Genomic DNA, 22,564 nt, shown 5'->3' with positions numbered 1-22,564 from the left:
ATGTACTCTCCCCCAAGGCTCAATTGTCTTGTGAATATGGGAGGCAAAAAGTTGATAGGCAGGAAAAGGCCAGCTGGTCCACCAAATTTGCCCCACAATATGATGGTCAGGGCATCATAACTAAATAATTTTTCCATTCCCTCCCCCGCCCACGCCACCTTCACCCACCCACTCTCACAAATTGTCGTCTCCTCGGAGGCCAAGGATTGGGTGATTGAAACCAGTCGAGGAGGTTGCGCTGACCAAGTGTTACCTAGAAAATACCTGCACCAGCCAAGGACCAGTGCAGCTCCTTTCTGAAGACATTGTAGAGAAACAGCACTCACCACACCAGCAAATAGCACAGTCCACACCCTCACGACTCTCTGGGGAACGGAGAACAGTCTAAACTCCAGTCCATTCCGACTCTTGCATAGTTTGAAAAATCATTCATAAAGTCATAGAGTAGTACAGAACAGAGGGAAGCCAATCAGCCCGTCTAATCAGCTCCATCTCTTCCAAAGAGTAAATCAGTAAGTCCCACTCCTCTGCCCTTTCACTTTATCGTAGAATCATAGAATCCCTACAGTGCAGAAGGAGGACATTCGGCCCATCAGATCTGCACCAACCCTCTGAAGAGCACTCTTCCTAGACCCACCCCTCACCCTATCCCGATAACCCCGTGCATTGGTCATGACCAACCCACCTAACCTGCACATCTTTGGACATGAAGGGGCAATTTAGCGTGACCAATCCACCTAACCTGCACATCTTTGGACAGTGGGAGGACACCAGAGCACCCGGAGGAATCTCACGCTGTGAGGCAGCTGTGCTAACCTATCTTGCAATTTATTTCTGCAATTGTATTCTCTTTCAATTCTCTTTTAAATGTTATAATTGAATCTGCATCCACTACACTATCTGGTAATGCATTCCAAATCCTCACAACTTACCACACTGCAATGGTTTTCCTGCTATAGTATCTGATTGTCTTGTTCATCAACTTCTATTTGTGTCCTCCTCTTATTGATTCTTCAGCTATCGGAAACAGTTTTTTATATACATACTCGAAACCTTCATGATTTTAAACATTGCTATCAAATCTCCCCTGAGCCTTCTCTGCTGAAGACAGAACAGCAGCTTTTCAAGTCTATCCATCTAGGAATCCTACCACGGGTAACTCACCCCTGACGACCACCCCCCCCCCCCCCCCCCCCCGCCCCCGCCGCCCCCCCCCCCCCCCCCCCCCCCCCAAAGCCTGTCCACCATTTACAAGACACAAGTCAGGAATGCAATGGAATACTCTCCACTTGCCTGGATGAGTGCAACTCCAGCAAACTCAAGAAGCTCGACACCACCATGGACAAAGCAGCCCCGCTTGATTGCTCTTCCTTCCACAAACATTCAAACCCTACATCACCGAAGAACAGTGGCAGCCGTGTGTACCATTTACAAGATGCACCACAGGAACTCGCCAAGGTTCCTTAGACAGCATCTTCCAAACCCACGTCCACAACCATCTAGAATGACAAGAGCAGCAGATACCTGGAAACCCCCCCACCTGGAGGTTCCCCTTCAAATCACTCAACACCCTGACTTGGAAATATATCGCCGCTCCTTCACTGTCGCTGGGACAACATCCTGGAACTCCCTCCCTCACAGCACAGTGGGTGTACCTACGTCTCAAGGACTGCAGCGATTCAAGAAGGCAACTCACCACCAACTAGGGCAACTAGGGATGGGCAATAAATGCTGGGCCTAAGCAGCGACGCCCACATCCCGTAAATGAATTTTTAAAAAATAATAATAATCCCTCAACCCTGGAACAATTCCAGTAAATCGCTTCTGTACCCACTACAAAGCTCTTACATCTCCCGTAATGTGTGCGGCCCAGAATTGTACACAGTGGGTGGAATTTAGATCCAATAATGCAGGTTCCTTCACCGGTTGGAGAACCAATGGGAGCCCTGATTCACATTTCTCTGGGTACCTCAGCACTAAGTGCAACCAGGCACTTAACTGGCCACTGTCAGGTCTCCCAGACGATGAAGGCCCCCAACCACTCGGGTGCCAGCAGTTCTCCATTGCCGGCAGCACCAGCGGGAGGGGTGGCTGCTGCTGGTAATGCTCAGAGGCCTCAACCAGCAATCACCACTGGATCCCTGGAGAATGGTGAGTGGGGCAGGATGAGGGGGGCGGGGGTGGTCATGGAATAGGGTCAACAGTCAGGAGGTATGGGGGGTTCAAATGCAAAGGTAGGAAGGTGGCCTTCAGCAGCCACCCCCCATCCCCTCCTCCCTTCCCAATGTATTTACAAATGAGAGGGGCGATATTGTATTTACAAATGAGAGGGGCGATATTGTTGGAGAGGACAGTGTGAAACAGATTGGTAAGCTCGAGGAAATACTTGTTAGGAAGGAAGATGTGTTGGGCATTTTGAAAAACTTGAGGATAGACAAGTCCCCCGGGCCTGACGGGATATATCCAAGGATTCTATGGGAAGCAAGAGATGAAATTGCAGAGCCGTTGGCAATTATCTTTTCGTCCTCACTGTCAACAGGGGTGGTACCAGGGGATTAGAGAGTGGCGAATGTCGTGCCCCTGTTCAAAAAAGGAACTAGGGATAACCCTGGAAATTACAGGCCAGTTAATCTTACTTCGGTGGTAGGCAAAGTAATGGAAAGGGTACTGAAGGATAGGATTTCTGAGCATCTGGAAAGACACTGCTTGATTAGGGATAGTCAGCACGGATTTGTGAGGGGTAGGTCTTGCCTTACAAGTCTTATTGAATTCTTTGAGGAGGTGACCAAGCATGTGGATGAAGGTAAAGCAGTGGATGTAGTGTACATGGATTTTAGTAAGGCATTTGATAAAGTTCCCCATGGTAGGCTTATGCAGAAAGTAAGGAGGCATGGGATAGTGGGAAATCTGGCCAGTTGGATAACGAACTGGCTAACCGATAGAAGTCAGAGAGTGGTGGTGGATGGCAAATATTCAGCCTGGATCCCAGTTACCAGTGGTGTACCGCAGGGATCAGTTCTGGGTCCTCTGCTGTTTGTGATTTTCATTAATGACTTGGATGAGGGAGTTGAAGGGTGGGTCAGTAAATTTGCAGACGATACGAAGATTGGTGGAGTTGTGGATAGTAAGGAGGGCTGTTGTCGGCTGCAAAGAGACATAGATAGGATGCAGAGCTGGGCTGAGAAGTGGCAGATGGAGTTTAACCCTGAAAAGTGTGAGGTTGTCCATTTTGGAAGGACAAATATGAATGCGGAATACAGGGTTAACGGTAGAGTTCTTGGCAATGTGGAGGAGCAGAGAGATCTTGGGGTCTATGTTCATACATCTTTGAAAGTTGCGACTCAAGTGGATAGAGCTGTGAAGAAGGCCTATGGTGTGCTCGCGTTCATTAACAGAGGGATTGAATTTAAGAGCTGTGAGGTGATGATGCAGCTGTACAAAACGTTGGTAAGGCCACATTTGGAGTACTGTGTACAGTTCTGGTCGCCTCATTTTAGGAAGGATGTGGAAGCTCTGGAAAAGGTGCAAAGAAGATTTACCAGGATGTTGCCTGGAATGGAGAGTAGGTCTTACGAGGAAAGGTTGAGGGTGCTAGGCCTTTTCTCATTAGAGCGGAGAAGGATGAGGGGCGACTTGATAGAGGTTTATAAGATGATCAGGGGAATAGATAGAGTAGACAGTCAGAGACTTTTTCCCCGGGTGGAACAAACCATTACAAGGGGACATAAATTTAAGGTGAAAGGTGGAAGATATAGAACATAGAACAATACAGCGCAGTACAGGCCCTTCGGCCCACGATGTTGCACCGAAACAAAAGCCATCTAACCTACACTATGCCATTATCATCCATATGTTTATCTAATAAACTTTTAAATGCCCTCAATGTTGGCGAGTTCACTACTGTAGCAGGTAGGGCATTCCACGGCCTCACTACTCTTTGCGTAAAGAACCTACCTCTGACCTCTGTCCTATATCTATTACCCCTCAGTTTAAAGTTATGTCCCCTCGTGCCAGCCATATCCATCCGCGGGAGAAGGCTCTCACTGTCCACCCTATCCAACCCCCTGATCATTTTGTATGCCTCTATTAAATCTCCTCTTAACCTTCTTCTCTCCAACGAAAACAACCTCAAGTCCATCAGCCTTTCCTCATAAGATTTTCCCTCCATACCAGGCAACATCCTGGTAAATCTCCTCTGCACCCGCTCCAAAGCCTCCACGTCCTTCCTATAATGCGGTGACCAGAACTGTACGCAATACTCCAAATGCGGCCGTACCAGAGTTCTGTACAGCTGCAACATGACCTCCCGACTCCGGAACTCAATCCCTCTACCAATAAAGGCCAACACTCCATAGGCCTTCTTCACAACCCTATCAACCTGGGTGGCAACTTTCAGGGATCTATGTACATGGACACCTAGATCCCTCTGCTCATCCACACTTTCAAGAACTTTACCATTAGCCAAATATTCCGCATTCCTGTTATTCCTTCCAAAGTGAATCACCTCACACTTCTCTACATTAAACTCCATTTGCCACCTCTCAGCCCAGCTCTGCAGCTTATCTATATCCCTCTGTAACCTGCTACATCCTTCCACACTATCGACATCACCACCGACTTTAGTATCATCTGCAAATTTACTCACCCACCATTCTGCGCCTTCCTCTAGGTCATTGATAAAAATGACAAACAGCAACGGCCCCAGAACAGATCCTTGTGGTACTCCACTTGTGACTGTACTCCATTCTGAACATTTCCCATCAACCACCACCCTCTGTCTTCTTTCAGCTAGCCAATTTCTGATCCACATCTCTAAATCACCCTCAATCCCCAGCCTCCGTATTTTTTGAAATAGCCTACCGTGGGGAACCTTATCAAACGCTTTGCTGAAATCCATATACACCACATCAACTGCTCTACCCTCGTCTACCTGTTCAGTCACCTTCTCAAAGAACTCAATAACGTTTGTGAGGCATGACCTACCCTTCACAAAGCCATGCTGACTATCCCTGATCATATTATTCCTATCTAGATGATTATAAATCTTGTCTCTTCTAATCCCCTCCAAGACTTTACCCACTACAGACGTGAGGCTCACCGGTCTATAGTTGCCGGGGTTGTCTCTGCTCCCCTTTTTGAACAAAGGGACCACATTTGCTGTCCTCCAGTCCTCTGGCACTATTCCTGTAGCCAATGTTGACATAAAAATCAAAGCCAAAGGTCCAGCAATCTCTTCCCTGGCCTCCCAGAGAATCCTAGGATAAATCCCATCAGGTCCCGGGGACTTATCTATTTTCAGCCTGTCCAGAATTGCCAACACCTCTTCCCTACGTACCTCAATGCCATCTATTCTATTAGCCTGGGGCTCAGCATTCTCCTCCACAACATTATCTTTTTCCTGAGTGAATACTGACGAAAAATATTCATTTAGTATCTCGCCTATCTCTTCAGACTCCACACACAATTTCCCATCCCTGTCCTTGACTGGTCCTACTCTTTCCCTAGTCATTCGCTTATTCCTGACATACCTATAGAAAGCTTTTGGGTTTTCCTTGATCCTTCCTGTCAAATACTTGGAGGGATATCAGAGGTAGGTTCTTTACCCAGAGAGTAGTGGGGGCATGGAATGCACTGCCTGTGGAAGTAGTTGAGTCGGAAACATTAGGGACCTTCAAGCAGCTATTGGATAGGTACATGGATTACGGTAAAATGATATAGTGTAGATTTATTTGTTCTTAAGGGCAGCACAGTAGCATTGTGGATAGCACAATTGCTTCACAGCTCCATGGTCCCAGGTTCGATTCCGGCTTGGGTCATTGTCTGTGCGGAGTCTGCACGTCCTCCCCGTGTCTGCGTGGGTTTCCTCCGGGTGCTCCGGTTTCCTCCCACAGTCCAAAGATGTGTGGGTTAGGTGAATTGGCCAATGATAAATTGCCCTTAATGTCCAAATTGCCCTTGGTGTTGGGTGGAGGTGTTGAGTTTGGGTAGGGTGCTCTTTCCAAGAGCCGGTGCAGACTCAAAGGGCCGAATGGCCTCCTTCTGCACTGTAAATTCAATGATAATCTATGATTAATCTAGGACAAAGGTTCGGCACAACATCGTGGGCCGAAGGGCCTGTTCTGTGCTGTATTTTCTATGTTCTATTTTCTATGTTGGATCCTTCAATAGAGCTCTGAGTGCCTATCAATGAGGGACTGCTTCTAAAAAGGGGACAGGCAAACATGATAAGGTTTGTTGGGCAGGCTTCGGAGACTCAGTACACTGCTGCAAGTCTGTTAAATCCCTTTGGGCTGAGGGACAATTGCTTATTAATGACCCTAATTGACAACCCACTGTTATAACCTGCCAGCTTACCATTGGCTGGGGACTAATGACAATCCCACAATCCTGTGGGAGTATGAGCTTCCCCAATGAGGGGGGCGGAGAAATCATTAGCAGACTCCCTGTATAAATAAAGCTGGCCAGTTTGGAACCAGCCAGGAAGGAGTGAGCAGCAAGCGAAGTTGCTGCTGCTGTTGTATATATCGAAAACGAGTGCCAGGTGATCATATTGCTCACCGCCTGCGGGCCGCATACGTTTGGGGTGATTAGGAGCCTTACGTACCCAGCTGCGCCGGACACCAAGACGTTTGATGAACTTGTGAACTTAGTGGGGCAACATTTTAACCCAACCCCGTCCACGATAGTCCAACGTTACCGGTTTAATACCGCTGAGAGGACCCCAGGAGAATCCCTTGCCGATTTTCTATCCAGGCTACGCAGGATTGCGGAGTACTGTGACTATGGTGAGACCTTGTCAGAAATGTTACGCGACCGTTTGGTTTGCGGTATTAACAATGCGGCGACCCAGAGAAAGTTGTTAGCTGAGCCAACGTTGACTTTTCAACAGGCCATTCAAATAGTATTATCCCGAGAGAGCACAGAACGAGGAGTGCAGGAGCTACAGGGAATGGAGGTGCATACCTTGGGGCGCAACCCCTTCCGTCCGAAAACGTCCCCCCGCACTACTGCGGTACCATGGGCGAGGCGACGTCCGGATCGACGCCAGTGGCCGTCGGACATTCCTCCCCGAAGGGAGCCTTCTCCAGAACCAATGGATGAGGCACCATGTCCGTGTCAGACTTGTAGGCGCCGACCCTGCCGCTGGTCCTGGGGGCGCCAGAGTCCCTGTGTTTATGTGGGTTTCGCCCCTGAGCCAAAGATGTGCAGAGTAGGTGGATTGGCCATGCTAAATTGGCCCTTAATTGGAAAAAATTAATTGAGTACTCTAAATTTAAAAAATCTTTTTTTTAAATGAAACCTTGAAGGCCACTTGACGGTGTCCTTCCCCCATACCCCCGCAGTGCCAGCTGCGTCATGATCTGTCAGATATGTCACACTGTCTCCCTGCTATACCGTTTTGGATACTGTTGGGGGAGATGACTCACCAGGGGAAGGCAGTAGTAGCCAGGCTCTTGGCACCGTAGCTGGCTCTGCTGCACAGAATGGCGGGAAAAAGACTGGCAGGGCTATAGTCATAGGGGAGTCAATCATAAGGGGAGTAGACAGGCGTTTCTGTGGTCGAAAACGAGACTCCCGAATGGTACGTTGCCTCCCGGGTGCACGGGTCAGGGATGTCTCAGATCGGCTGCAGGACATACTGAAGGGGGAGGGTGAACAGCCAGTTGTCGTGGCGCATATAGGCACTAACAATATAGGTAAAAAATGGGATGAGGTCCTACAATAAGAATTTAGGGAGTTAGGAGATAAGTTTAAAAAGTAGGACTTCAAAGGTGGTAATCTCAGGATTGCTACCAGTGCCACGAGACAGTCCGAGTAGAAATTCAAGAATAGTCAGAATGAATACGTGGTTTGAGAGATGGTGCAGGAGGGAGGGGTTCAGATCTTTGGGACATTGGAACCTTGGGGGTGCTTTTGCTAACACTGTTGGGGAGGTTTTAAACTAATGTGGCAGGGGAATGGGAACCAGATTAGGAAGTTAGAGGTCAGTAAAGAGGCAGCAACTAAAGCCAGTAAGGTACTAGATAATAAACTCAATGTGACTAAGGGGAAGAGTAGACAGGAAAGAGATGATGAACGCAAAGGGACAGGTGGTCTGAGGTGCATTTGTTTCAATGCGAGAAGTGTAGCAGGTAAGGCAGATGAACTTAGGGCTTGGATTAGTACCTGGGAATATGATGTTATTGGTATTACTGAGACTTGGTTGAGGGAAGGGCAAGAGTGGCAACCAAATATCCCAGGGTATAGATGCTTCAGGAGGGACAGAGAGGGAGGTAAAAGGGGCGGGGGAGTTGCATTACTGGTCAGAGATGATATCACAATGATGATTAAGGAGGGCACGATGGAGGATTCGAGCACTGAGGCAATATGGGTAGAGCTAAGAAATAGGAAGGGTGCAGTAACATTGTTGGGACTTTACTACAGGCCTCCCAAAAGCGAGCGTGAAGTAGAGGTACAAATATGTAGACAGATTATAGAAAAATGTAGGAGCAATAGGGTGGTCGTGATGGGAGATTTTAACTTCCCCAGCATTGAATGGGAGTCGTGTAGTGTTGGAGGCGTAGATGGAGCAGAATTTGTAAGGAGCATCCAGGAGAGTGTTTTAGAGCAGTATGTAAATAGTCCAACTCGGGAAGGGGCCATACTGGACCTGGTATTGGGGAATGATCCCGGCCAGGTGGTTGAAGTTTCAGTCGGTGATTACTTTGGGAATAGCGATCACAATTCCGTAAGTTTTAGAATACTCATGGACAAAGACGAGAGTGGTCCTAAAGAAAGAGTGCTAAATTGGGGGAAGGCCAAGTACAACAAAATTCGGCAGGAGCGAGGGAATGTGGATTGGGAGCAGCTCTTTAAGGATAAATCCACATTTCAAATGTGGTAGTCTTTTAAGGAAAGGTTGATTAGAGTGCAGGACAGACATGTCCCTGTGAAAATGAGGGATAGAAATGGCAAGATTAAGGAACCATGGATGACAGGTGGAATTGTGAGACTAGCTAAGATGAAAAAGGAAGCATACATAAGATCTAGGCGATTTAAATCTGATGAAGCTTTGGAGGAATATCGGGAAAGTAGGACAAATCTCAAACGCGCAATAAAGAGGGCTAAAAGGGGTCATGAAATATCTTTGGCTAACAGGGTTTCGGATATAAGGAGCAAGATGGTAACTAGAGAAAGGATTGGCCCACTCAAAGACAAAAGAGGGAATTTATGCGTGGAGTCAGAGGAAATGGGTGAGATTCTTAATGAGTACTTTGCATCTGTATTTACCAAGGAGAGGGACATGACGGAGGTTGAGGCTAAGGATGGATGTTTAAATACTCTTGGTCATGTAGGCATAAGGAAGGGGGAAGTTTTGGGTATTCTAAAAGGCATTACGTAGACAAGTCCCCAAGTCCGGATGGGATCTATCCCAGGTTACTGAGGGAAGCGAGGGAAGAAATAGCTGGGGCCTTAACAGATATCGTTGCAGCATCCTTGAGCACGGGTGAGGTCCCGGAGGACTGGAGAATTGCTAATGTTGTCCCTTTGTTTAAGAAGGGTAGCAGGGATAATCCAGGGAATTATAGACCTGTGAGCTTGACGTCAGTGGTAGGCAAACTGTTGGAGAAGATACTGAGGGATAGGATCTATTCACAATTGGAAGAAAATAGACTTCTCAATGATAGGCAGCATGGTTTTGTGCAGGGAAGGTCATGTCTTACAAACCTAATAGAATTCTTTGAGGAAGTGACAAAGTTAATTGATGAGGGAAGGGCTGTAGATGTCATATACATGGACTTCAGTAAGGCGTTTGATAAAGTTTCCCATGGCAGGTTGATGGAAAAAGTGAAGTCGTATGGGGTTCAAGGTGTACTAGCTAGATGGATAAAGAATTGGCTGGGCAACAGGAGACAGAGAGTAGTGGTGGAAGGGAGTGTCTCAAAATGGAGAAAGGTGACTAGTGGTGTTCCACAGGGATCCGTGCTTGGACCACTGTTGTTTGTGATATACATAAATGATCTGGACGAAGGTATAGGTGGCCTGATTAGCAAGTTTGCAGATGATACTAAGATTGGTGGAGTTGCAGATAGCGAGGAGGACTGTCAGAGAATACAGCAAAATATAAATAGATTGGACAGTTGGGCAGAGAAATGGCAGATGGAGTTCAATCCAGGCAAATGCGAGGTGATGCATTTTGGAAGATCTAATTCAAGAGCGGACTATACGGTCAATGGAAGAATCCTGGGAAAAATTGATGTACAGAGAGATCTGGGAGTTCAGGTTCAATGTACCCTGAAGGTGGCAACGCAGGTCGATAGAGTGGTCAAGAAGGCATACAGCATGCTTGCCTTCATCGGACGGGGTATTGAGTACAAGAGTCGGCAGGTCATGTTACAGTTGTATAGGACTTTGGTTAGGCCACATTTGGAATACTGCGTGCAGTTCTGGTCGCCATATTACCAGAAGGATGTGGATGTTTTAGAGAGGATGCAGAGGAGGTTCACCAGGATGTTGCCTGGTATGGAGGGTGCTAGCTATGAAGAAAGGTTGAGTAGATTAGGATTGTTTTCGTTGGAAAGACGGAGGTTGAGGGGGGATCTGATTGAGCTCTCCAAAATTATGAGAGGTATGGACAGGGTGGATAGCAACAAGCTTTTTCCAAGAGTGGGGGTGTCAATTACAAGGGGTCACAATTTCAAGGTGAGAGGGGGAAAGTTTAAGGGAGATGTGCGTGGAAAGATTTTTACGCAGAGGGTGGTGGGTGCCTGGAACGCTTTGCCAGCGGAAGTGGTAGAGGCGGGCAGGATAGCATCATTTAAGATGCATCTAGACAGATATATGAACGGGGGGGGGGGGGGGGGGGGTCAGGGGGAAGTAGATCCTTGGAAAATAGGTGACAGGTTTAGATAAAGGATCTGGATCGGTGCAGGCTGGGAGGGCCGAAGGGCCTGTTCCTGTGCTGTAATTTTCTTTGTTCTTTGTTCTTTGTTCTTTGTTCCGACCAAAACTGGGACCAGCCCAGGGGCCGTACCTTCCATGTGGATGAACCTGCGGCGACTACTCCTGAGGACGTGGAGACGGAGGACGACTGCCTGCAGCTGCATTGTTTGGCAGCTCCCCGTGTGGCCCCCATTAAGGTGACAGTACGGGTCAATGTTCACCTGCTTGAGATGGAGTTGGACACTGGCGCAGCTGTCTCCATGATCGCCCAGAGGACATTTGACCGCATCAAGCAGGGTATACAGACCCTTACATTAACCGACACACAGGCCAGGTTGGCCACCTGTACGGGGGAACCATTGGACATTGCCGGAACTACGATGACCCCTGTTGTTTATGGATACCAGGAGGGGCATTTCCCACTTATAGTGGTGCGCAGCCACGGGCCCAGCCTGTTGGGTCGGGACTGGTTGCGCCATTTTTGCGGTTGCAATGGCAGCACATCCTCCAAACAGTTTCTGGAGGGTTGACTGAGGTGCTAGGACGATACCCAGATGTATTCCAGCCTGGTTTGGGGAAAATAAAAGGGGCCGTAGCCCGTATCCAAGTCGAACCAGGAGCTATGCCGCGCTATTTCCGGGCGTGCCCGGTACCTTACGCCTTGCTCGAGAAGGTAGAAGGGGAGCTCACTTGTTTGGAGACTTTGGGTATTATCAGGCCCGTCCGTTTTGCTGACTGGGCAGCACCAATTGTACCTGTAATGAGGCCAGATGCCACAGTTCGCTTGTGCGGCGACTATAAACTTACAGTGAATATGGCTTCCCGACTCGAGCGATATCCAATGCCTCGCATAGAGGATCTCGATGCAAAGCTTGCAGGCGAACTCTCGTTCACAAAATTAGATATGAGTCACGCCTACCTGCAGTTGGAGCTGGACCCGTTGCACCTTCTGCTAAAGAAAAATCACACCTGGGTTTGGGGTCAGCCGCAAGAAACCACTTTTCGGCGGGTAAAGCAACAATTGTCGTTGTCTGGGTTACTAACCCACTATGATCTTGGAAAGCCTTTGCTCGTCACATGTGATGCATCCCCATATGGTATTGGGGCCGTCCTGTCCCACAAGATGGAGAACGGGTCTGAGCGGTCAATAGCTTTTGCCTCCCGCACATTGACTGCAGCGGAAACAAAGTACGCGCAGATCGAGAAGGAAGGCCTGGCAGTGGTCTTTGCGGTGAAACGTTTCCACCAGTACGTGTATGGCCGCCACTTCACCATCGTGACTGATCATAAGCCTCTGCTGGGACTTTTCAGAGAGGATAAGCCAATACCGCCCATTGCTTCTGCACGGATCCAGCGCTGGGCTTTGTTGCTCGCTGCATACGAGTATTCTCTGGAGCACAAACCAGCAATGCAGATAGCGAATGCCGGCGCACTGAGCCGATTGCCTTTATCGACCAGCCCCATGTCGACCCCCGCGACCGGTGAGGTGGTTGCAACCCTAAATTTTATGGACACCTTGCCTGTCACGGCATCACAGATCCGTGAGTGGACCCAGACAGAGCCAGTCCTGTCAAAGGTTCAGCACATAGTCCAGTCTGGTGGGCAGCATAGACAGCTCCCAGGCGAGTTGTGGGCATTTTCCTCCAAGCTGTCAGAATTCAGCGTGGAAGACGGCATCCTCTTGTGGGGGATGCGTGTGGTTGTCCCGGAAAAAGGACAAGAGCTGATACTAAGAGACTTGCACAATGGGCATCTAGGTGTGACCAAAATGAAAATGTAGGCCCGGAGTTATGTCTGGTGGCCAGGCCTCGACACCGACATTGAGAGGGTGGCCCAAAACTGCTCCATTTGCCAGGAGCATCAGAAGCTTCCGCCGGCCGCGCCCCTACATCACTGGGAATGGCCAGGGAAGGCCTTGGGCGCGCTTGCATGTGGATTGTGCCGGCCATTTTCAAGGATCCATGTTCCTTCTATTAATCGACGCCCAGTCTAAATGGCTAGAGGTGCATAAGATGCAGGGGACAACGTCCTGCGCAACAATTGAGAAGGTGCATTTGCCTTTCAGTACGCATGGCCTCCCCGAGGTGCTGGTCACGGATAATGGCACTCCATTCACGAGTGAGGAGTTTGCGAGGTTCATGAAGATGAATGGCATACGCCATATCCGCACTGCCCCTTACCACCCGGCTTCAAATGGGTTGGCGGAGCGCGCAGTGCAAACATTCAAACGAGGCCTAAAGAAGCAGTCTTCCGGGTCAATGGACACGAAACTTGCTCCCTTTTTGTTTTCGTATAGGACCACCCCCCATGTGGTGACTGGGGTAGCTCCCGCAGAACTCCTAATGGGCCGGAGACTTCGCACCCGCCTTAGCATGGTTTTCCCGGACATTGTCACAAATGTACGCCGCACACAAGAACGGCAGGGACAGGGATTTTCTCGGCATCGGCCGATTCGGCAGTTTGCGCCCGGTGACCCAGTGTTCGTTCGGAATTTTGCTGGTGGTGCCCAGTGGGTCCCCGGCATAATTTTTCGCCAAACGGGTCCTATATCTTACCAGGTGCAAGCCCAGGGTCGTCGCCAGCGCAAACATGTAGACCACGTTCGGCCCAGAAGACTATTCCTTCCAAAGATTCCCCGCCCCTGGAGCTCATTTCTACAGCCACAGAGACCAGAGACAAGGGGAGATAGTCCTCTCAATCTTCCTCTGGTGCCTCACTCAAAGCCTACGCAGTTTGTTACAGAACCACGTGGAGATAGAGACGCCGAGATGATGGAGGCAGCAGACTGTGACTCCGCGATGGAGACACAGGACGCATCAGAGGGGGAATCCTTGGGCCCACGGGCCGTGGATGTACAACCGTTACGCCGTTCATCACGGAAGCGCCGGTCTCCGTCTCGTTACACGCTGTCCGATCCAGCGCCTCGTGCAAATGGTGTCCGGCCTGCGGCTAAACTAGTCTGACGCCCTCCTTCGCCAGGGTCTTCGGTGGATTCTTTGGACTTTGGGGGGGAGGGATGTTATAACCTGCCTGCTTACCATTGGCTGGGGACTAATGACAATCTCTCAATCCTGTGGGAGTATGAGCTTCCCCAATGAGGGGGCGGAGAAATCATTAGCAGACTCCCTGTATAAATAAAGCTGGCCAGTTTGGAACCAGCCAGGAAGGAGTGAGCAGCAAGCGAAGTTGCTGCTGCGTTGTATATATATATGTTATAGTAAATAAATGTTATTTCTTCGTATCCTTAAAACTCGTGCTGGATTCTTCGTGGACCTCACAAAACCCACCATGATTCTAATGTCTCTTTGTGTCCCTCAACTGAATTGGACACTGTGTTTTAAGAGCTAGAATCAGAAGTAAGTACTCCTGCCCTTCCCCACGCCACCCCTCCCCATCATCAGACCCACCCCTGTGGGCTCCGCTAAATTCAGCCCAATACTCCAAATAGAGCTGGACTAATGTTTTATACAAGTTTAGCATAACCTCCTGGATTTTGTGTCCTCTGCCTCCACTTAGAAAGCTCCGCGTAGTATTTGTTGGTTTGATTGATCTGTGCTACTATTGGTTGATTCACAAATCATTGTAACTGTACTAGATGGCTTGAGCCAGTGGGTGGAGCTCGAGAGTTAAGAAGATTGACAACACACAGAAAGATCTTGGGCTAGACGCTCCAATTTGACTTCTTACTGTGCTCACTCCAGTCCAACACCGGGATCTCCACATCTTGAAGACTATTACTGTTCTCCTCTGTGTTACTCCTCTTGGTGCTTGGCTCTGTCATTCTACATGGAATCTTTATGGGTTGTGTAAAAGTATTTGTTTGTCTAGGGAAGATGGGTCGCTATTACACGAGCACTGGCTAGTTTGCTAGAAGATGTTCTAGTTACTGACTTGGTGATCTTGGGAGACATGCCACGTGACAGCCAAGTATGGCCAGCGAGATAAGCAGCAAGTGAGTCACCATTACAGAATCAGATTGGTGGAGGCTCAACGTTGAGAATGCGTTGGCTCTCAACCCCAGGGAGAGCCTTATGACACAAGGCAAGCTAAAGGATCCTTCTCCTTGTGCCATAAGATGGCCTGGACAACCATTGACTTCTACGGGATTGGTCCATGATTAAGTTTGGCAAAGTACTGCAGAGACTTGCCGATGCCCTCTGCTGCCTGGCTGGCCATCAGGTACATTGGAAGGTTTGACAGGCTGACAGAAACAAATCAACTTGTTTGGCCGTGGAACGAATGTACCTTCTGTGGTCATCAAGTGATGAAACTAGGTGGAGACATTAGCGCCGCACCACAAGATCTCCCACAAGCTAAAGGATAGAAGACAGGAACAACATGTCTGTTGCATCTTTAACTTAAATGAAACATCCCAAAGTACTTTCTAGGAGTGTAATCATGTGACACTGCGGAGGTATTTGGACAAAACAGTGGGTTTTAAGGAGTGTCTCAAAGGAGGCAGGGGTGTTATGGAGGCAGAGAGGTGCAGGGAGGGAATAAAAGTCAATTTGAATAAGTAGGATGGAACTGGTTAAAAAAAAAAATGTCAGTGGACTATGTCGGAAATATCATTAACTGATCCAAGACCCAAAAGAAATGCAATTGTCAAATCCCTGTATTACCATTAAAGTTCAAAGCAATTTTCGCGTGAGATATTTCCAAAGCGCTAATGCACAGTGTGATGGAAAGGGCATTGAATGCTTCTAGCTAATCGCACTGACAGTTCTGGCATCTGTAGCATTGTTTCTGTTTCTCCAGCAATGGAGAATGACAAAAAGACAGACTTTATCTTCCAGACTATCAATTCTTTGAGGTCAGCAGCAGAATAGCTACACACAAGCCAGGGGCAGCAAAGAGGGGCTTTGTTTTGTCCTGTTACCAAGATGGCAACTTCTCCAAATCATGAGCACAGCAGAATTGCTTCATCCTCACATTTCTGTTTAATAGCCCGACTTATGCACTGATGGATTCATACAAAGAATTAGCTTGTTTGTTTCAAATTCCTTGTTTGGCTACTCGAACAAACAGACGACCCATCTGAAAAAGAGGCAGTCTCATGTCTCCATTAAAACGACAGATAAAAGAAAAGGCATTAATGTGATATCATTTCACACTGTAATTTCTGGCTTAAAAAGGATTAACTTCCTTTGGTAATCCATCAGTTAATTCATAATGTCTTATGTTAAATCATTAATCAATTTCAAACAACCGTTACATTTCCGAGTTGAAAGTTTTGACCCCAACCCAAACTGCTGTGACTGGGAGTTCAACTTCCTATTGCCGCCAATCAACGGCTTGTAACATTGCAGATATTTGCATAAATACAACCTGCTCTACAGGAAAGGGCAACAGAAGCCCCCAAATCTTTGGGCGACGTCACTTTCCGGCTCAAAGTGCCAGATTTTCCTTTGACATTCCCCCTCCCCACCACTTTGTTATTCCTCTGGATAGTTCCTGTTGCTTGCACCTAGGCGATCGGCTGTCAGGGTCTGTCACCCTCATCTGTCCTGCGCCATTCTCACACATCCCACGTGGCACCCTGGTGGTCGGCCATTCTATATTTAAGGCAGAAACGACATCATCACAAGACGCGCGTGCGTGACCAACGCTGAGGCTGACATGATGGGTGGGAGCCTACTTTGCAAACCCGCCCATGACTGGGCAGAATAGTAGTGGAGAACGAGGGACAATTCAGACAGTAAGATGGACTCACCGGCTAACCTGAATATTCCTCCTCCTATTTCTGGTAGGACAACCCACTGCATTCAAACGGTATCCAGCTGTATTCAAACGGTATTGGGTACGGGGAGGTGGCTAACTAGTCGAGGTCTTTAAAATTCTGAAATGTTTGAATAGAGCAGACGCTGAATGAATGTTTCCATTCGTAGAAGAAAGCAAAACTGGAGGCCGACAATAAGAGGGAGTCACCAAGAAATTGGCAAAGGAATTCAGAAGAAACTTCGTCACTCGGAGAATACTGAAATGTGGAACTCGCCAATAAAGGGGGTGAACAACGCAAACAGTTTAGATGTGGATTGTTCGATGGTTTAATTGTACTGCGTTCAATTACATTAGTTTGGTAATTGATCTATGCTCATTGTACTTGATTAGTTAAGCCTGGATGCTGACTCCGAGCTAAGGTAAACAGGAACCTGAGTTGTTTCTGGGGGCAGCCATTTTGGGCCGAATCTTGCCCTCAGGGCAGAGATTGCTGGCTGCGGCGCGAAAATCAGTGTGCAGCTCTCCAGCTGCGCAGCCGTGTTTTCTCTCCAGATTTTAGTCCATCTGGGGAGTGGTTTTCGCCATCAGTCTGGCAGGGCGGGGCCTGATACTGCCAGCAACAGCAGGTCCACAGAGACCAGGCTGCCCTCTTTAAAGATGGCTCCCCGATCGGCAAACCGCCTCACATCCTTTAAAAAGTACCTGGATGAGCACTTGGCACGTCGTAACATTCAAGACTATGGGCCCAAGTGCTGGCCAATGGGATTAGGTGGGCAGGTCAGGCGTTTTTCACGCGTCGGTGCAGACTCGATGGACCGACGGGCCTCTTCTGCACTGTAATATTTTGTGATTCTGTGAAAGGGTGACACTGATAGAGCTAGTCGAGGATAGGCAGAAGGAGTGTAAATGTTGGAATGGACTGTTTCTGAGCTGGACATTCAACGTAATTCGAAGTCATGAACCATTTTGAACCAGCAGCATGTTAATGAGGCCCAGACTGGGTGGAATTTCTGCAGCTGGCGAGTTTGAAACTCCGATCTACCACCACCCACCCACAAAGCCAGCAGGGGGTAGAATTGAGGCTGTGGCATTTGTGAAACCTCAGAGAACTATTTCAAATTGCTCCACAAATAATGAATTATCAAGAAGTGACCAGAAACTGAACTGGACGAGCCATATAAATACTGCGGCTACAAGAGCAGATCAGAGGTTAGGAATCTGCAGCAAGTAGCTCACCTGCTGACTCCCCAAAGTCTGTCCACCATCTGCAAGTAACAAAAATCAGGAGTGTGATGGAATAGTCTCCACTTGCCTGGATGAGTGCGGCTCCAACAGCACTCAAGAAGCTCGACACTATCCAGGACAAAGCAGCCCCGCTTGATTACTCCTCCTTCCACAGACATTCACTCCCTCCACCACCGACAAACAGTAGCAGCGTATGTACCGTCTATAAGGTGCACTGCAGGAACTCACCAAGGCTCCTTAGATAGAACCCTCCAAACCCATAACCGCTACAATCTAGAAAGACAAAGACGGCAGATACCTGGGAACCCCACAATAACTGGAGGTTCCCCTCCAAACCACTCACCACCCTGACTTGGAAAAATATATTGCCGATCCTTCACTATCACTGGGTCAAAATCCTGAACTCCCTCTATAACAGCACTGTGGGTGTACCTACATCACGTGGACTGCAGCAGTCCAAGAACACTGCTCGCCTCCTCCTTCTCAAGGGCAATTCGGGATGGGCAATAATAGCCAACGATACCCACATCCCAGAAATTAATTTTTTTAACTACCATTACTATTATTGCCTAAGTAAAGATGGAGCCATTTTGGTACGGAGTAAAGTGGCAGTGGAACGATGGAGTGATTATCAAGGATTTTTGGCTGAGAGAAAAAGAATGTACGACACAGAAATAGGCCATTCGACCCAGGTGTTTTTTTCTTCATACAAACCTCACCTCGCCCTCCTTCATCTAACCCTATCAGCAGGGGCTGCATTCTCCGGACCCCCTACCGCGTGATTCTCGGCCGCACTCTGTCCACTGGCCACGGGATTCTATCTTCCCGCCACTTGTCAATGGGATTTCCCACTGAAGCCACCGCGGGGGGGGGGGGGCGCTGCCAGCGGGAAATGAGAATCCCAACGGCTGGAGAATTCCAGCCCATATCTATCCGTTTATTTCTGTTCAGTATCCTGGATAACGTAAATCTTCTCAACGAAAGTAGCGAGTTCCACTTTCTCACCATGCTCTGGATAAGAAAACTTCTCCTGACCTCTTAAGTGTGGGTCAAAACACCAGGACAACGGCCTGCTCTCTGTCAAAATAATGCCAAGGCAGTTATGGGGTGCACTGGGTCTGACAGGCCCCCAAAGTGCAGCATCTCCGGTGATACAGCACCTCCTCAGTACCACACTGGGCAGCCAGCTGATTGAGAAGCCAAAGTCCATTTTGTGCCATCATTTCATAGATTAGCATAGAATTTACAGTGCAGAAGTAGGCCATTCGGCCCATCGAGTCTGCACCGGCTCTTGGAAAGAGCACCCTACCCAAGGTCAACACCTCCACCCTATCCCCATAACCCAGTAACCCCACCCAACACTCAGGGCAATTTTGGACACTAAGGGCAATTTATCATGGCCAATCCACCTAACCTGCACATCTTTGGACTGTGGGAGGAAACCGGAGCACCCGGAGGAAACCCACGCACACACGGGGAGGACGTGCAGACTCCGCACAGACAGTGACCCAAGCCGGAATCGAACCTGGGACCCTGGAGCTGTGAAGCAATTGTGCTATCCACAATGCTACCGTGCTGCCTTTTACCATTTTCGGTTCAATAAATCATGTCATTCGTTGAGGTCTGGCGGCTCATTCCTACTGGTTAAGGACGGAAATCTGATTCATTTCCACTTGTCCCAAATGGGATGGCTTAATTAATGAAAGTAAGTTAATATCCAGTGGAGCGTAAAACAAGGCCAGTTGACTTGGCAGTTACTGTCACCCCTCTCTGTTTGAATGGGCTTTGCATCTGACCCAATATTGTCAGCGAATCGAACGGGAAAATTAAAAACCCTCGATGACGCTCTTAAATAGGGCTTTCATAACGGAGACGTCTGTTTTGTTTCAATTTCACTTCACAGGCAGTAATGCAGCAGTCGGGGTGCCTGCCTGTGAACTGAACTCGTCTGTTTTATGGCCAGTTGATCCCAATGGGATGATCATCAGACCAGTTGTGTTACAAGAAGATAAGCGTTAAAAGTCCCTCATCCCAACCCCACTGCACCACAGAAGAATTCACATAATTGCCCCACTATTCACAACATCCCATTCTGTCTTGGCATTGTCCATTATGGCCTCTATTCTGGTCTCTACCATGTGAGTGTGTCGTAATCAAAAATTGGCGCTCTGCTAGCTTTGTGCGAACTTAAGGCATGAAAAAATATCCAACAATAGCTCAAAGGAATTGGCTTCTTCCAACAGGCTGCTGGTAGCTTGGATTATTATAATCACAGTTAAGACTTCCAAAGACACTTTTAATAATGGATTTTGTTTCCTGCCTTTTGCTCCCGACCGCTCCAAGTGGTGTTCGTGCTGTGAGTGAAATAGAGGTGTCAGACATGTGTGCCTTTATTTGTTAAATGTGTATTTCTTAATAGCTTTATGCATTTTTTTGCATGTGTGTGTGAAAACTTCAGAAAGATAGAGGAAAGTGGGGTTGTTTGTTCTGAAAATCTTAATCACATTAGAATGCCCCAGCTTCTGGAGGGAATGGGGAACGAGGGAAAGGTCTTGGGTGGCACGGTGGCACAGTGGTTATCACTGTTGCCTCACAGAGGCAGGTACCGGGTTCAATTCTGCCCCTGGGTCACTGTCTGTGCGGAGTCTGCACTTTCTCCCAGTGTCTGCGTGCGTTTCCTCCGGGTGCTCCGGTTTCCTCCCACAGTCCAAAGATGTGCAGGTTAGGTGGATTGGCCGTGCTAAAATGTCCCTTAGTATCCAAAGATGTGCAGGTTAAGTGGGATTATGGGGGTTGCAGAGGAGTGGACCGATGCAGGGTGCTCTTTCAGAGGGTCGATGCAGGCCTGATGGGCCGAATGGCCTCCTTCTGCACCGTAGTTATTCTAACTCTATGGAATACGAAAGATGGAAAAGAAAGATCTGTATTTTCATAGTGCTTTTCACAACCAACATCCCAAAGTGCAGACAATCATTCACTTTCACTGCAATAATGCAACACAATGTAATACAAAATATGACTTAGATCCAAATTAGGCCAAACCCAAACTCTCCACATCGACCGGCAGGTTTGTGGTATATTGTGGTATCACCGTGGATAAATTTGACTTTGTTGCCATGGACGGAAGGCGAACAGTCGCAAATCTGACAGCCAATTTGGTTTTCAATTGAAGTTGAATTGAGCTGCTGATGCCTTCTCAGGCAATAATAGAGACCCGCTACACATCCACCCACTGCACAAAAGTTTCACTCAATAAACTTTATGGACTTAATCGCGGTTTTAGTACAGTGTGTGGGAAATCGAAGCAGAAAACATTAACAACATACTCGGCAGGTCACACTACAAAAAGAAGCTCTTCGGCCCATCGTGTGTGTGTCAGCCATCAATCACCTGTCTACTCTTCGCATTTTCCAGCAGATCCGTAGCCTTGCATGCTACGGCACGACAAATGCTCATCTAAATGCTTCTTCAATGTTGTGAGGGTTCCCGCTTTTACCACCCTTTCAGGCAGAGTTCCAGATTCCCACCACCTCCTGGGTGAAAAGATTTTTCCTCAAATCCCCTCTTAATTCCCCTGCCCCCTATCTTGAATCTATGCCCCTGGTTATTTTTTAAATAAATTTAGAGTACCCAATTCATTTTTCCAATTAAGGGGCAATTTAGCGTGGCCAATCCACCTAGCCGGCACATCTTTGGGCTGTGGGGGCGAAACCCACGCAAACACGGGGAGAATGTGCAAACTCCACATGGGCCAGTGACCCAGAGTCGGGATCGAGCCTGGGACCTCAGCGCCGTGAGGCAGCAGTGCTACCCACTGCGCCACTGTGCTGCCCTATGCCCCCTGGTTATTGACCCCTCTATTAAGGGGAAAAGTTCCTTCCACTCTACCATATCTATGTCCCTCATAATTCTATACGCCTCGATCAGGTCCCCCCTCAGCCTTCTCTGCCCTAAGGAAAACAACCCCAGCCAAACCAAACTCTCTGCATAGCTGGAAAGCTCCAGCCCAGGAAACACCCAGGTGTATCTCCTTTGCACACTCGCCAGTGCAATCTTAACCTTCCTATAGTGTGCTGACCAGAACTGCGCACGTTACTTTAGCTGTAGCTTAATGAGCATTTTGTACAGCTCCATCATAGCATCTCTATTCTTATATTCTATGACTCGGCTAATAAAGGCAAATAAAGCCATATGCCGTCTTAACCTGTCCTGCTGCTTTCAGGGGTCTATGAACATGCAACCCAAAGTCCCTTTGGTTTTTGTGCTTCCAAGCAATCTACTATTCATTGTGTATTCTCCTGCTTTGTTCGGCCTTGCAAAATGCAAAGCCTCATGCTTTTAACTTTCAATTCGTACTACTTCCCTGCTCTTCCCTCATAACCCCGCATTTCTTTCCCCTGCAAATATTTATTCAGTTTTCTTTCTGAAAATTACTACTTCCATCAACCTTTTAGCAAAGTGCATTTCAGCTTTCAGCAAAGGCAGTGTCGGACAAAATGGAGAGGGGTTAGCAGGGATGGAACGTCAGGGAGAGTTCTCCAATCAGGTAGACTACAGGCGTGATTAAATGATCCAGGGGGTGATGGTGCAAGGCAAAAGGGAGAGATGATGGGCCAACAGCCGGAATCTCCTGCTCTGACTAGTGGCGAGCTTGCAGAGGGAGAGGCACGTCATT

The sequence above is a fragment of the Scyliorhinus torazame genome, chromosome 13, assembly GCF_047496885.1.
Source record: "Scyliorhinus torazame isolate Kashiwa2021f chromosome 13, sScyTor2.1, whole genome shotgun sequence".
Taxonomy (NCBI): Eukaryota; Metazoa; Chordata; class Chondrichthyes; order Carcharhiniformes; family Scyliorhinidae; genus Scyliorhinus; species Scyliorhinus torazame.
This window is presented reverse-complemented; position numbering follows the sequence as displayed.